Here is a 14940-nt window from a genome sequence, read left to right as displayed (position 1 = left end):
AATCACAGTGGCTGTAAAGCAATGACGTTTTTGTAGCGAGAATTCCATGCTGATTTTGTTACACGCAGTTTTCCATGGTGGTTAAGTAAATAAAAGGTTTACTTTGCATATGATCATTAGAAATTGTAAATCTTAGATCATAAAAACAACCCCTAATAAATACAGTTTTGCATTAGCCAAGGAGTGCAGAAAATAGCATCTCATTAGCTGTAGATCTTGGCAGAAAAGGGAAACAGAGCCCAGGAGTCCTAGCAACAGCTTCTGTGCACCAGCCATTAGATCATACTGAACAGAACAACAGGTCTAAAATTTAGTTGTATGAGTGCCCATTTAAACATTTTGATATTATACGATACATCTAAGAACTCTGATGGTTATAGGCTTATGCTAGCCTTTAAAAGATTAAAGGCTGTACTTTAGACTAATGAATTCCACTTATTTTTATTTTTGAAAACTTTATTAATGTGTTTTAAGAGGTGATATTCTCCTATTTGGACTCCCATTGCTTCCATGTTTGGCATGGTTTTGGTATGATATGTGCTAACTAGGCACAGCTAACATTTTGATATGTGACTGAAAACAAGATCCAGGCTAAGTCTATGAAATTCTCTGCATACCTCAGCTTAGACACCTGCAAGTGCATAAAAGCAGCCTTGTCTGAGTCGTTAGGTTGCCTCACTCCTGCCAAAGTTCTCTCATGACTGAGTGATGTGGCATGGAGGGATCTTGTGTTTTTTCTCGAGACTGGTTGACATGGCATGGAGGACCTGTGCTTTTCCCATAACCACTTAAAAGAAACAGAAGCACAGCAGGCAAACACCTACCCTTCCATGAAATTTGGTGCTCTGCATCACATTTGATGGGAATCATGCAATGCACACCTCTGATTCAATTTCATGAGCTTCAGAGAGGTGCAGCTACCCTGACACTACCGTATCCTATCCCTCTGGTGAGCACACGCCTCCATTGGAAGTATACTGAACTTAATACATCAAGGCTGGATGCCTCCTTTTCAGGCATTAAGACATCTGAACTTAATACCTGAAACAAGTTGTCTGAATCTAATCCTAAAAGACAAACACTGTGGTGAAAAATTTCAGGTTTCCTTTTTTCTTACATATTTCTTGAAACCAGGATTATGAGAAAATTAAAGCCAGATAGACCAAAAATAGTAGGGACGCTTATTTCATTGTAACAAAATGGAGAAAGTTGAAAATAGCAAACATTAAACCCACAGTATGGGGTACCAGCTATTTGGTTTGTGTAAAAATATGCTGGCACTTATAGGTCCAGAATGTTCTCACTATTAGCCTTCCTGCTCTTTGCCTATGTGGAGCTGAGACCTCCTTCTGCTGCCAAGGATGGGCTGAATAGCAGTCAAGGGAAATGTCTGGATCTTCTTTATGAAGTTGTCCAGGCAAGAAAAGAGGGATTCCTTTGCTATATAATGAAAAAAGCAAAGAAGTAAATCTTAGAGTAAACCACCAGAAAACAAGATGTTAAGTCTTCCCCAGTCTCTGTGTTAGTGGTCTGCATTTGCCATACAACTTTGTCTCAACCTGTGGAATAACTTCCAAGTGCTCTCAGCTGGGGTGTTAATGTATTGCTTTCTCCTGCCTGGTCTCTAGCAGGTCTGCCTTCTTGGAAAAGCCCACCCATATAATCAGCTGGAAAATGAGCAGACAAATAAGAACAACATGAGGAAACAGTGCAATCTGGGTCATATTTCCTGAAGTAAACCTTAGTAAATTCTGACTAAGTCAATAATAACACACAGACTCACATCAGATTGGGAACTAGCCCAAGTTTTTAAACTCTTATACAGACTCTTTCATATACATCTTTCTTACAATACAGTTCTGAATAATCTGCTACTTCCTTGTTACTGTTACCATATATGCAAGCTCTTTTTTCTACAGTGATTAAAGGCCTTTCCTTATCTAAGAGATACTAAAGCAAGGTCATGAACCTTAGCATCCATTCACTAAGCTCACAAATATATACACAGTATGGTGTTTAAGATGGTTGTTGATTATTTCTTTCTGCCAAGAAATTAAAATAGTCAAGTGCATTTGCTATAAAGAAAAATATAATCTACCCTATAATTAGTTCTTAAGTAGTATGTTTCAATAAATGTGCCCTCAGCAAGATACATTGCCATCAACATAAAACAATTCAAAACACTTGGAGAATAGCATATTGAGAAAGAGAATGAAAGAAAATTAAAAACAATCAGGAAGGTGGTGGATGAGATAGATACTGAAGCAGCAATAACCTAAAGACGAAACAGATTCAACCCAACAAGGGAAATCAAAGATGTCTGGTGTCTTTATAACAAATGATATATAACAGCAATAGACAAGGTTTGGACTAACTAGGTCATATATTACAAATCCATATGGCATGATGATCCACTATGAAAAACACATACAGCTGTGGTTTATTGCTGTGGTTTCTACACCAGCAAGATTTTCATTGACTTTATGTCTTCCATCATGTTCACTACAAGAAAGTGTTTCTAACAATCGTCTATTAGTCATTATTTTGGCATTATGATACTTGATTAAGAAAGCAGCTCAGTACAGCTGAAGTAATATAATTTAATAATATGTGCTACTTATTTGTTTCAGGATAGGTATTTTCGTCTGCCTGTTAAACACCAGCATACCTCATACTGGACATTTGGAAAATTTGACTGATTGGCCAGTGTCAAGTCCAAACTCAAAGTAGTATCAGATGTCTTACTGTTCTGGGGCAATGTGGCAGAAAAAACACTGATTAAGTTATAAAGAAGTAATTTTCTTCTACTTTCATGGGTGCTAGTGGGATATGTGTAAGAGGGTTGGACAAGAAAATCCACATTCCCACATCATGTGAAGGAGCAAGCTGCATTGGTATTTATGAGCGTGTGCCTGTCCTTCATACAGAAAGTTCATGGTGCTCTGGGGATGAAACCAAGCAAAGTTTACAGATCAGCAACTTGTCAGCCCCAACCTCCAGCTGAAATTAAATGCAGATAAAACAAATAGAATGTTTTAAGGAAATGGAAATACCAAGTGCTGGAATTTCCTGGCTATATACAGCTGGATTTATTTCAAGTTCTGTGGACATGGAAAAAAAATATGAGCTCATACTCCACATATGGGAAATGTGATGTTGGTAAGGGAAGAAAACAGAGTTATAGTCCCTGTTCTATGGCAACTGCATGATTATCCAGGCTAAAGAAGAGAAAATACTTCACACACGAACAGCTGTCCAGTCACAGCTTGGAGGATGCATGGGCAAAACTATATACCCAACAAGCAATATAGATGCAGCTTTTTGGGAATGCTGCAAGGGAGGGAGAAAATTCAGCCATGTGGAAACAAGCTGTGCTATGACCCTTGCCCTGGCTGTGTGTAGTTTTCTAATACAGAAGTAGATTATCTGATTTACTGATTCTAGTGTGTAGTGAAGGGTCAGCTTGAATTACAGCAGGGATGAAATGCTAAAACAGGAAAATATCAGGTCCACAGGGTCTGTGGCTGCAGCAAGGCGTTGTCAGAGAGAGGATTAGAGCAGCAACTGCTGGAAGTGGTAAGTCTGAAGGGACTAAATTCCTGGTATCTCATATTCAGCACCCAAAATCAGTGGATGCTTTTTGCTTTAACCTCTGTGTGTGTGGTTCCTACATCTGAAAAACAGATGGTCATCTCACAGGGTATGCCTACCATAGCCTCTTAGTTCTGATCTGCAGTGTGTTTTTGAAGCAAATCTCCTAGCCACCTTCACTCACCGTGCTTCAGTTTTCATTCTTGAGCCCTTCTGGGGTATGGAGGTTGGATTTCTTTGGGTATGATTAAACTGGAAGTTGTTCTGCAGGTGCCTTCACCTAATGCACTCCAATGGTTCATGGGTATTCAAAATATGCTTCAGGGATGCAGCAAAACACCCTCAGTATGAGTGTCAGGCCCTTGGCACCCACTCTTCCAAGCAGCAGAAGCAGTCCTGCTGGGCCTTGACACTTATTAACACAGATTTCTTCAAAAATGATGCTACAAAGTTCTCAGTTGCAGCAGTGCTGAGCACGAGAAAACTGCCTGGGAGGAAATTAACCAATTTTCATTCAGAGCAAAGTTTGTACAAGGCAGAGTAAAAGCATCACATGCCAGACATGAGAAGGAAAATAAGTATTGCATAGCTGTTCCTTAAATGGGCAACTTACACTTTCTACGCACTGACCAAGGCGGGTGTCTGGGAGAGAAATCATATACATTCGTGTAACTAAAGACTGTCTCGAGGCATACATTGACGAGGTCAAATTAAAGTTGCACAGACCACCTTAATTCTGGCATTTCCTAAGCCTCAAGTGTTTGACTTTACAACCTTAATAATGTTCTTTTAACATAGTTTTTGTATATGTAATAAGTTATATGCCCTTCTCACTTTCAGTGCTCTTCTCACCAGTAATGCTCCTGGAATCTGGTCCTTCGTTATGAAAACAAACACTGGAAATTATTGCTGTTGTTATTGAAACCAGATGTTCTGCGCTGTCTGGCATTTATCTGTATAGTGTCAAAATCTGGCACATCCAATTTCAGGGTAATGATAGAGTAAAAATGAGCAATATAACTGATAGTGAAATGTAAGTGCTGGAAAGGCCTTAGAGCTGTGTCTTTTCAGGAAAGTTTATAATTTTCATTTCATATGCAAACTTTGTACACAAATGACTGAGCAAAAATGACAAAAACACGTATTTGCATCTGTATAGAGTAATAAAAAGTAACAGAGGGTCAAGATGAAAGATTCTGGATCTATGAAGCATTAAATGTGCCCTAAAGAATGAGGTCTCTTGTACCTCGTAGGGAAAAAAAAAAAAAGTGGTGCTGTTAGCAAACACAAAATGATAAATATAAAGCTGAGACCTCACTCTTGTTTCACTCTACCTCAGATCTCAGACAAAAGTCATCCTGAAGGACAGCATTTCTCCCCATCTACTGCTAAGGGTGGGCATGTTTCAGCTTTAAAGGTCTAGCTTTTGGACATCAAGTAGTAGGTGAGAAATATCCCATCATCCCACCACAGAGAAGCAAGCTGTTTGACTGTAATAGAAAGTGCTAAGTGGGTGAAGAAAATGTGCAGGGAAAAAGTCCAGTGCATGTCTAACAGGACCTAGGATCATGCAGAGACAGAAGTCTTCTCCAGTGTTTCCTTGGATGGAGGATACCAAAACATAGGGCACAGATCTCTGCAGAAAGCACAGAACTGATATAGCATAACTATTGAAATGAGAATGCTCAGCAATGCTGAGTAAGTCAGATTAAATACACTACCTGAATAAATAAAAATGAGATAACCATTAACAAAGCCTTACAGTAATATTACAGATCCATATTTAAATATTCAAAAAAATAGGAAACCCTAGAACTAAACAGCATACACTGACATCAATTCATTCCTTTTATTAATGCATTTTAGTATGAACTTTGAATGCATGATCACCTTGCAATTTTCCTACAGGATTCCTTGATGGACATGATGATCTTAAAGATCTTTTCCAACCTAACTGATTCTATGATTCTATGATTCTGAGAATGAATCAGGGCTGTGCTCTTAATTAGGTTTAAAGGGTTAAATCTTTAAAGGTTAGATCTTTAGTATTAGAGAACTCACAGCTGTAACTGCAGTCAAGGAATGTCTGTCCCCTGGATCATGAAAAGCTAAGGACTCTGTAAATCAGTCCATGGGCTTCTCAGACTGTATGACTAGTCCTATACAGTTTGAGCATTAACTTTCATGTCACTTATGTAGCTCTCACAAGCCTGGATAGCAGTATGCTTTCATCTCAGAGAGCTGTCAAGAAAATCAATTTATTAGCAGTTCTATCTCCCTTATACACTGTAGTAAGAACGGTGCAGTAAAACCAACTGAAAGATTAAACAGTCATGGAAGACATGTGGAAAGGTAAATGCAGGATAATATTATTCTATGCTCTATGTGAGGAGAAAAAAAAAATAAAATGTAAGTTTAACACTTCTCTTACATTGGCATTTTGCAGTGTAACTGTCTGTACAATTCCTTCTGGTTTTGGCCAGGGCACTGCCAACCAGCATAATACCAAAATTAAGTTCATCCACTGACTGGTCTCCCACTTTATGTCAAGGCAACAGTTTTCAATGCCTGCCTCGCAGTACTTGCCAGCCTTCTTACTTTGTCAGCCTTCTATCTTGCTCAGGAGAGCAAGGGCCATTTATTGACTGACTGATTAAAATTCCATCCTCCTGACATTCCTTAGATTTCTTGCAGGAAAGACCAGATACCCCCCTCCTCAGAAACCAGTTTGGAATTTTAACAAGACTTAAAGAGAGAGATGAGCGATGAGCTTAAAACTGCATGGACATTTATCGGCAAGCTAATCCCTGAATACATCTGACAGCTGTAAGTGGAGTCAACATCTGAAACAGGGAAGAATAACCAGTTATTTATTGAAGAAAAATGCAATCTTTGTGGCTGTTTCAAAAGCATTTTAGTGTAACCCAAAATGTCCAGCTGTGGAAAGGCTTGAAAGAAGGAAAAAAAAAAAAAAAAGGCTTTTTGAGTACAGCTATGACAAAATGTGTCCTGTTAGTTTATAGAGATTTTTATTTTATTGTGATTAATCAGATTTATTCTGCATATGCATGGCCTCAAGTCACAGTATAGGAGGAACCCATGTAATAAAACACAGTGATTTTTGTGTTTTCAAGGTTTTGTTTTAATATTGCAAAAGGATACTATTTTTACTGCAATATGCAACTGTGCCAATGGAAAATAGTGGGAAGAAAAAATATATTGTCTGGCACTGGTCGTCATAGCAACAAGCTGAAGTTCAAGGAGAAGTGGAGAATCTGAATTCTGTGGCAAGGTAATGAATTTAGCATCTACAGGAACAGAAATGGATTTTCTGTCACAGCCTGTAAATCAACTGCAGGAAACCAACACACCAGAGAGATTTTGGAATGTTTTATATCTGCTTCTAATGTATGAAAAGTGTATCAAAATTAGCTCTCAGGGCTGTGTCTTCCAGGGCCTTCCAATTCTGTTCAGACCAATGCACTTAAAAACATACTCAGTGAAGCTGATGTTTGTTATTGAGGCAAAGGCAAAAGCCTTGCAGTTTTCTCAGCAACCCCCTCAAGTCAGCAGGCAGAGCCCTCCTCTGAGAAAGATGCTTTAACACACTCCCTTTTTGCAGTGCTCCAAAGTTTCAGAGGTCACCCATGACTTGCATACTTCCAAGTTGGTCATACCAAAGAAAGGGGAGGATGGAGCTTGGAGAGGAAAGGCTACATGCTGCTCCAGGTTGCCCACTAGCAGCCAGTAGTCTCAAAAGGGATTTTGGGGGAATGATGTCCATGCCTCAGGTAATTCTTTAGCCCATTCTCATGATCCTCAGTCTTTTATAATGGCTTGTTGATCTCCCGGGTGACCTTGTCCTTGGCCACAACAATTATGCCTCAGCAATATCAGGGAGAAATGTACAGGAAAAAATGTCTTACAACAGTAGAACCCAGCTAACGCTCTCTGTGCCTTTAAAAACATGAAAAATAAATAGCTTCCCTTTCTACCTCCTATCCTGGAGCAGATGGAACACACCCTAGGGAAAGAGAGGAAAAACTTCTCTTAAATAAAAAAAAGAAGAATTACAATAATACACTACAGTTAATTATCTATAACGGGCTTCATTCACAGTAAATCACACCCATGTAGCTCAGATGTAATTCTTTCAAAGTAAAATCACTCTGAGCACAGAATACAAAATACACTGCAAAAATAAAGTTGGAGAAGAAATTATTAGACAAAAAAAAAAAGTGATTTCTTATTTGGATGTCTTCTGCATAAGCCAAAGGAATGCACTCTGTTCCTGTTACTGTAGAGGATACATATGGAAGATCAATTATCTCTATATTCTCTCTTTGACTACCAGCCATGCAATTGAATGCTAACTAAACATGGAACAACAGTTCAGGAGTTAAAACATTTCAGAGAATTTTGTATAATTTGCTGATCTTAACTAATTCTTATTCAAATCCTCTCTTGCATAACCATGGGCAGCATAAATTTCCCCTAATGTGCATTTACAAATTTCTCTGAGGAAAAAAAAAAAAAAGTTTTGACATTATTTAATTAAAATACCTAGTACCAGAGCTATTTTTTAAGATTACATTTTTTTTTTTATTTAGAAGGCAAACTACAAAGAGTAAACCCACCTTTAATCATCAGAATGAAAACAAACAATATTTCTATTTTCCATTCCAGAACATGTTTTGTTCTGTTTCTCCAGATTCCTGTTCCATAACAACTGTGAAAATTTTGGGCATTGGTTGAATTTAAGAGTGCCTCCCAAGTTCATGTCAAATCAATCAGTGAAATTCTTAAACTCACACTGAACTATTGGGAGTCTTGAGACTAAATGTAAATGGCTTTAAGCCTTTTGGTGATCTGTGACCATTTGGAAAAGAAGAGAGAAAATGCAAAGACACATTTCAAAAGCACTTCAGTCCTGGTTTGGACAGCTATAGGATTAAAGATGTCTTAAATCTCATAGCTACTGTTATTCTTTCATACTCTTCTGATAGAAATCTCTCAAAAACTTCAGCCCCCTTGTCCTTTTATAAATATTTGAATAGCTGGTAGCTTAAGCTTCAGCCCTGTCATCTTTCATTTTAAACTGCAGTCCCTCTGGGCTACAGAACAGGACAGCATTACCCAGCATGGGTTTTGGTACAGCATGCAGGTTGCTGCTCAGGAGTCCTTGAGAAGGAAGTCATTTTGCTGTTGAGATGAGCCACTTCAGTAATAGAAGTTTGCAGGATTTTCTTATAAAAATCAAAAAAGGCAATTTTTTTGCCTTTAAAGAATCTTCTGGTCCAAAAGACTGCTTTTATGCAATAATGGTGTGCTGGTTTTCTACTGATTTTGTATGAAATTCTAAGTAAATATGAGATAGTAGGAAATCATTATTTCAATTACTATTCCTGCCGTGAATATAAGGTTCTCTGTGCCTGAAAACAATGCATGATTTTAATTTACATAAGCCCTTCTTGGAATAGAAAATAATAAGTCAATAGAGATAAAGGCACTTTTGATTGGTGTTGACACTATAAAGTATTAATTAGCAATAAAATCCATTCAATCTTTCTTGCTGTCTCTTCACCAGGGGTGCCATGAACCACTGTAATAAACCCATCCGTGTTAGGGAATAAAAAAACAGGTACATTCTTTTGCCAAGTCATTTTTCTGCCAGAGTCTTACTTAATTCAGAGTAACTGTACAAATTGTCATGGAACAGTTGAAGGGGTGGGAACACGTAGGGTAGCCTACTGTTATGTCAAATCGTAGCCTCAGGTAAAAAAAGTGGAAGATCTGATTGGGACCCAGATCTCTCCCATCACAGATGAGATTTCCAAGAGATGTAGGGGAGGATACATGCTTTTCTCCAGAAGCTTTCTGAACTGACTCCAGGATATTCTTTTCATATTTATAATGATTAAAACAATAATAATTAAAAAGGCAGTTTCAGCTGGTTTGGGGTGGGATTTCCCTTTTTTCTAAATTAGGTACCTTCTGGTCAGTCTTAAATGAAGATTTTTTCCTTTTTTTTTTGTTTTGTTTTGTTTTTTTTTGCTTCAGTTACTACAGAAATAGCCTTGTTTGTAGTACCAAAAAGATGTGTGATCCCTTCTCTGAAAAATGTCTTTGGCTACCTCTGTGACAGTTTCCACAGCTCATTAACTCTTCTGTGCAAATTTATTTATAAGCACAAACTATTCCCTATCAGTTTTCTCCAGAAAGTAGGGGAGGAGAGGCTGGCATTGGAAGGAGGAATTGCATGAATGATTGGGCTCTATTTGCAGTTTGCAGAAATATAACCTGCATGTTTGTGCTGTATCCATTCACCTGAGAAATGTTTCTTTGTCCTAGCAATTCCATTGAAGTAGTTACTGTCTGAGGAGCCAAAGCATGTTATCTGGCCAATCCCCCTTGAAAGCCATAATGCACAGCTGCAAAGCTCCAGGAAAGCACTGAAAGGTATCCTGAAACTTCATGGTAGTAGCAGGAGGGAAAGGGAGGACACCTGGCCCTTCTGGCATTCACCTAGGACTGACTGGTTAGTGCAGAGAGTGGGGAAGGAAAGGAAGAGACAGGTTTACAGTCAGTCTGTTTATCCTTTCATTTAATCTTTAATCACCTCAAAGTAATTTTTGTGATCTGTTGATTTTCTGAACTGTTGGAAATGGCATAGAAGCCAGAAGTTATTAATTTTCCATGTTCCTATACTGGATTCTGGATGCCAAAGCAAAACTCTGCTTTCTGTGCTCCTTCCCAGTCTCATTCCTGTCTCCCTACCTCTGAAATGAGTCTTCTCTACAAAAGGACTCGTATATCTCATTTTTCCATCAAGACTGTTCCCATTACCCAAACTGGTTCAGGCAGAGGAATTTCAGCTGCATAAAGCACAACACTGGTGTACTTCAGGAATCAGTGTTGCTCCTGAAGATCTCAAAGCTATGCATGCACCTTCCCACAATTCCTACAAGGGCAGAATCAGCCTGGAAAATCTCAGTGAATCTTTATCCAAGAAATCCCTTCTAAAAGAGCTTGTTTCACACCAAGCATGCAGAGCTGGCCTACCCTGGCAATGCAAGCCACATTCCTGCAGAGCTCATTATCAGCACTCTTAGCTTGTGACTAGGTAGGACTGATTTGGAATTGCTCTCAGACTTGCCAAGGACTGTCTAGGAGCATAGCATGCAAGCACGGGGTAGGGAACCTGGTGCTACTCCTTGTGGGTTCAGTGCTTCCCAGAGATGCTGAAGAAGATGATCCAAGAGATGTGGTTCAGGTTGTAGAAGACCAGCAATCATAGAGGACAGGCAGAGACCTAGACCTAGAGACTGAAGAATAAGGGGGGGGGGGGGAGATGTCTCCAGAGGCACAAAGCTAAACAAGCAGCTTCTGCTCTGTTTGAGTGCATGGTTCTGAAAACTATTCATCCTTATATCTAGTTCATGTACACAAAGAAAATGGTTGCAAATAGCAACACTGGTGGATTTTATTTTTTTGAAAGTATCTCCTGTCACAGTTTAAAACAGCATATTTAAGAAGACAACATAACTACATCTTACAGCGAGCTTCAACTTTCTAACTCCCAAACTATTGACAATCACGTGTAATTCAATGAGAAAACACATCTCAGACTAGGTTCCTGCTGTACTACTCACTTTATGGGGCAGCCACTTGAAGGAAGGCCTTTTGACACACTATACCCAAAAACATCAATAAACTTTGGTCCAGAGACCTCTGCTTAGAAAGCAGCATTGACAGATCCTCTCATACAAACCCAAAGACATGTAGTGAGGCAATTATTTACATTGAATGATTAAACCATTACATTAGGTGAGAAACAAAGCAAGATCCAGAATGTCTCAATATCCACTCAACAACAAAGGCAAGAGCTACTTCTTCTACTGGCATAAATCTGGAGAATGTCTACTTGCTTACTAATGGAATACAGCTGTTACCATGTTCTGGGGAGCACTGGGCAGAGACCAGAGAGGATGTACAGTCCCACCAGTATAGATGTTGTGTGCAGTCAGTGGAGATTTAGTCAATTACATTATAATTGTTAAAGTAATTAAAGCTTACTGCTGGAAGTAAACTTAGCTGCCAAAGTCAATGCTCCTGAAGCAGTAAGTGACATTCCTCATTTATTCACACTGGAACCAAAAGAGATCATTAGGGCACAGGTGAACTTTGGGCTGGCAGGAGAGGATTATTTTCACAAGAAAATAGTTGCAAGAGGTATTAATATGATTCCATGAGTAAATTGTGAAAATAATAATAAAAAAAAAAAAAACATCCTGGAAATAGAATGCATTTCCAGAAGTGGAAGTGGAAGTGGAAAGGTTAGGGAAGGGATAGAGAGGGCAGGGGAACCAGAACATATAGATTGACACCTGTATGAAAATACCAATATTTATCAGTCTTAACCTGGAGCAGAATCCTGGCTGTTAATGCAGATGTATGAATTTTGTCATAACTCTAACAAGAAGTTGTAATCATTTGGTCAGCTGATGACACTGAAAGTACTTGGCAGAAGTAGAGACCGCTTCAGCTCTGCAAAAACTGCACCTTACGCTCTAAGTGGAAAAACAATTTCAGATATTTTTACATGTTTTTCAGTGATCAACCAGCTTCATACCTTGACTTATGTTTACCTATTTCAACACACAGGCAAAAGGCAATCATCTTGTCACAGCTGAACTTATCCCACTACTGCTCTATTCTGGTTTACTAGTTATTCCACATCTGAGCAGTTTTACTATGCCTCAGGGAAAAGAACCATATTCATTTCAGAGAGAAAATGAAATATTTTCTGAACGCTTTGTTTACATTAGTCTATAAAGTTGTTGACGTTTTCATATTGAATATTTTCTTGTATTAAAATTCCTTCTCAACCTTAGAAAGTTCTCTTTTAAAACAAGAAAAACTCAGTCCAAATCAGTCCATTCAAACTGTTTATCAAATTTACCAGTTAGGATTTGGTGTAGCTAATGCACTAACAGGGGTCAGAAATGCACTGTCCCTACACCACCTGGAAACACACGTCCCACTTTGGCAGAGCTGTTCCTGGTGGAAGCAATCCCCAACGCATGAGAGGCCCAGCTGACCACAGAGGCTGTGTAGCACACCTCTGTAAGGAGATGTGAATTCCCAGTGCAGTAATCTCTCTGTTGCATCTCTGCAATAGAGATGCATCATCCAAGATCAGGGAATAAGAAATTTCCCTTACACGCAGAGTCATTTTGCTGCTTGCGTACAAAAAGACATGCTATCAGTTCAGGCAGTTCTTCCTCCAAAAAAAGCAAACTTCAAAAATCACATACTCTCCCAGTGATAAAGCTGAATCTGATTTCACGATTCAGCAGTGTACATTTTGCACTTTCCTGTTAGCTTGCATGGCTGAGTCTGAACACTGTCATAGGCTCAGATTTGCCTGTTACATGCCCTAATAACAAAGTGGTTGGCTGGTTCTCATATTGATCCTGACCAATTTGCATCTGCTGATGCTTTCAAAGTGAACTTTTAAAGACAGAGACATAATTAAGAATTAATATAGTTTTTCAGAGAAAATAAAAAGAGTATTACTGTGCTATATTCTGCAAGGTAACATGCTGAGGAGAAACGCTGTGTGCCTGCTGACATCCTGATAAGGGTAATGTCAGCAGTGGAGTCACAGCTGGAAGCCTGCCCAAATTTTTCCCCAGGAGAATAGTCACAAGCTCAGTGGCACCTGTGGATCAGCAACACGTGCAGCCCTGTGTGAGCCATTAATTTAGCAAAGGAGGATGTTTTGATTTACTGTGTTTGTCAGCTCCATATTTTGGCATCACAGAGACGAGAACTAGGGATGAGATAATTGGTTCGAGGACAGGATCTACTCAGAACAGCTACCAAAAGTGTCTGCTCTAAGGTGGGGAAGATCTCTTTCAGAGTGAATGATAACAGATTAGTAGTTTTTATTTCCCACCCATGCTGTTTTCACTACAGGCAGAATTCCTTTGTGCACTGCAAACTCAAGGAATTTTCCTACTGTCAAAAGCAGCACTGGAAACAGTCTGGTTGAATCACTGATCACCTCAAAGGCTGAGCAACAAAGAAAAGATTAAATAGATGCATGAATAATGCAGCATCCCTTTTGGAGCTGCTATTTCAGCTTTCTTATTATTATTATATAAACCTAAACAAACAAGTTGTTGCTCCTCTTTGCTTGGATAAGGAAGGAAGTGGTCACCAAATCATAAAGGAAAAGCAATTGTAAGCCATTTCACTAGTCCTTTCAGCATCTTTTCTAAGTACATAGCTCCCCAGAAAACCACAGTTTTGCAATTAAATCACACTGAATTGAAATATTCCCCCATAAGAGCGGCAGGTGTAAGGGAGTGTGACATAAACTTGTTTTGCCACACAGCCAGGGCCTCAGCACCCAGGGCTGCAGACAAGGCCTGTTTGCATCCCTGGTTAGCAAAGGGCTTTGGGACTGCAAACTACCTAACTGCAAAATATGCAAGTAGTCACAGGTTCTGCAAAAACACATAATGTATGAAAGCATGTTCAAATCCCCGACTGCCAGTTTAGATCTCTGGACATTTTTTCTTTGTAATTAAAGTACAGCATTGTGATCCACTAAATACAGGTCATAATTAAGAGCAGAGATTTTAAAGTAATTAGTTACTATCCTCAAGGAAAGGGCTTGGATTTAGAAGGAAAATATGCAAGGGGCAGGAGAGGGTCTCACTGTTTATTTGGTCCTCACCTTTTAGGCTGATAGGGCTGGTAAGAACCTCTCTTGAAGCAAAGGCATGGATACCTGCCCTTGCCAAGCCCAATGCTGTCCCCTCTCCTTTGGTGAGTTGCAGAGCATCAACTCTCTGCTCTTATATTGCTTCATTTGTTTTCTCTGCACCCACCAAGAAGTCTTAAATTATAAAGATTACACCTAATTATTTTAAAATGACTAGGTTTTTCTCCACCTTTCAAAACAGTTGGGAAAGCTTTTCTTTTTCCTGGTTTGGATTCTACTTCAATTCATTCAATACTCCTTCAATGTAAAAAATCCTTACACCCAAACTGTGAAAGGGATGTAAAAGATCATATCTCACTGACTTCAGTGGAAGTTCAGACACCAGATAACTCCAGTGTTTTGGGGGCTTTTTCTGCACAACCTCTTTATATCTTCATGCTTCTACCCTAAAGCTGCTCTGAAGAGAGGAAAAGCAGCACAAAACCTTGGAGCATATTCAGGAGGTGGGAAGCACAGGCATCTGAGAGAATGCACCATATCCTCAAACCACAGAGCCTCAGCACTGTCCCTGGCCTGTCTGCACGTCCCTGCTTATGATCTAGTTCCCAAGCATC

General features: G+C 39.2%; 1 long non-coding RNA gene across 1 annotated transcript in view; it reads right to left on the bottom strand.

The window, feature by feature from the left end:
- Positions 1–975: 975 nt before the first annotated feature.
- Positions 976–14940, bottom strand: part of LOC130601281 (uncharacterized) — a 62587-nt gene continuing 48622 nt past the window's right edge. Inside the window, exon 3 of the long non-coding RNA XR_008972631.1 lies at positions 976–1440. This is a non-coding gene — a long non-coding RNA (uncharacterized LOC130601281). The remainder of the gene's footprint in view (positions 1441–14940) is intronic.

This window comes from Pezoporus wallicus, unplaced genomic scaffold (genome assembly GCF_028554395.1).
Source record: "Pezoporus wallicus isolate ANWC-B61680 ecotype Strahan unplaced genomic scaffold, APGP_CSIRO_Pwel_v1 contig_7505, whole genome shotgun sequence".
Lineage (NCBI taxonomy): Eukaryota > Metazoa > Chordata > Aves > Psittaciformes > Psittacidae > Pezoporus > Pezoporus wallicus.
Note: the sequence above shows the minus strand (reverse complement) of the source record. Positions and strands in the feature narration are given on the sequence as shown.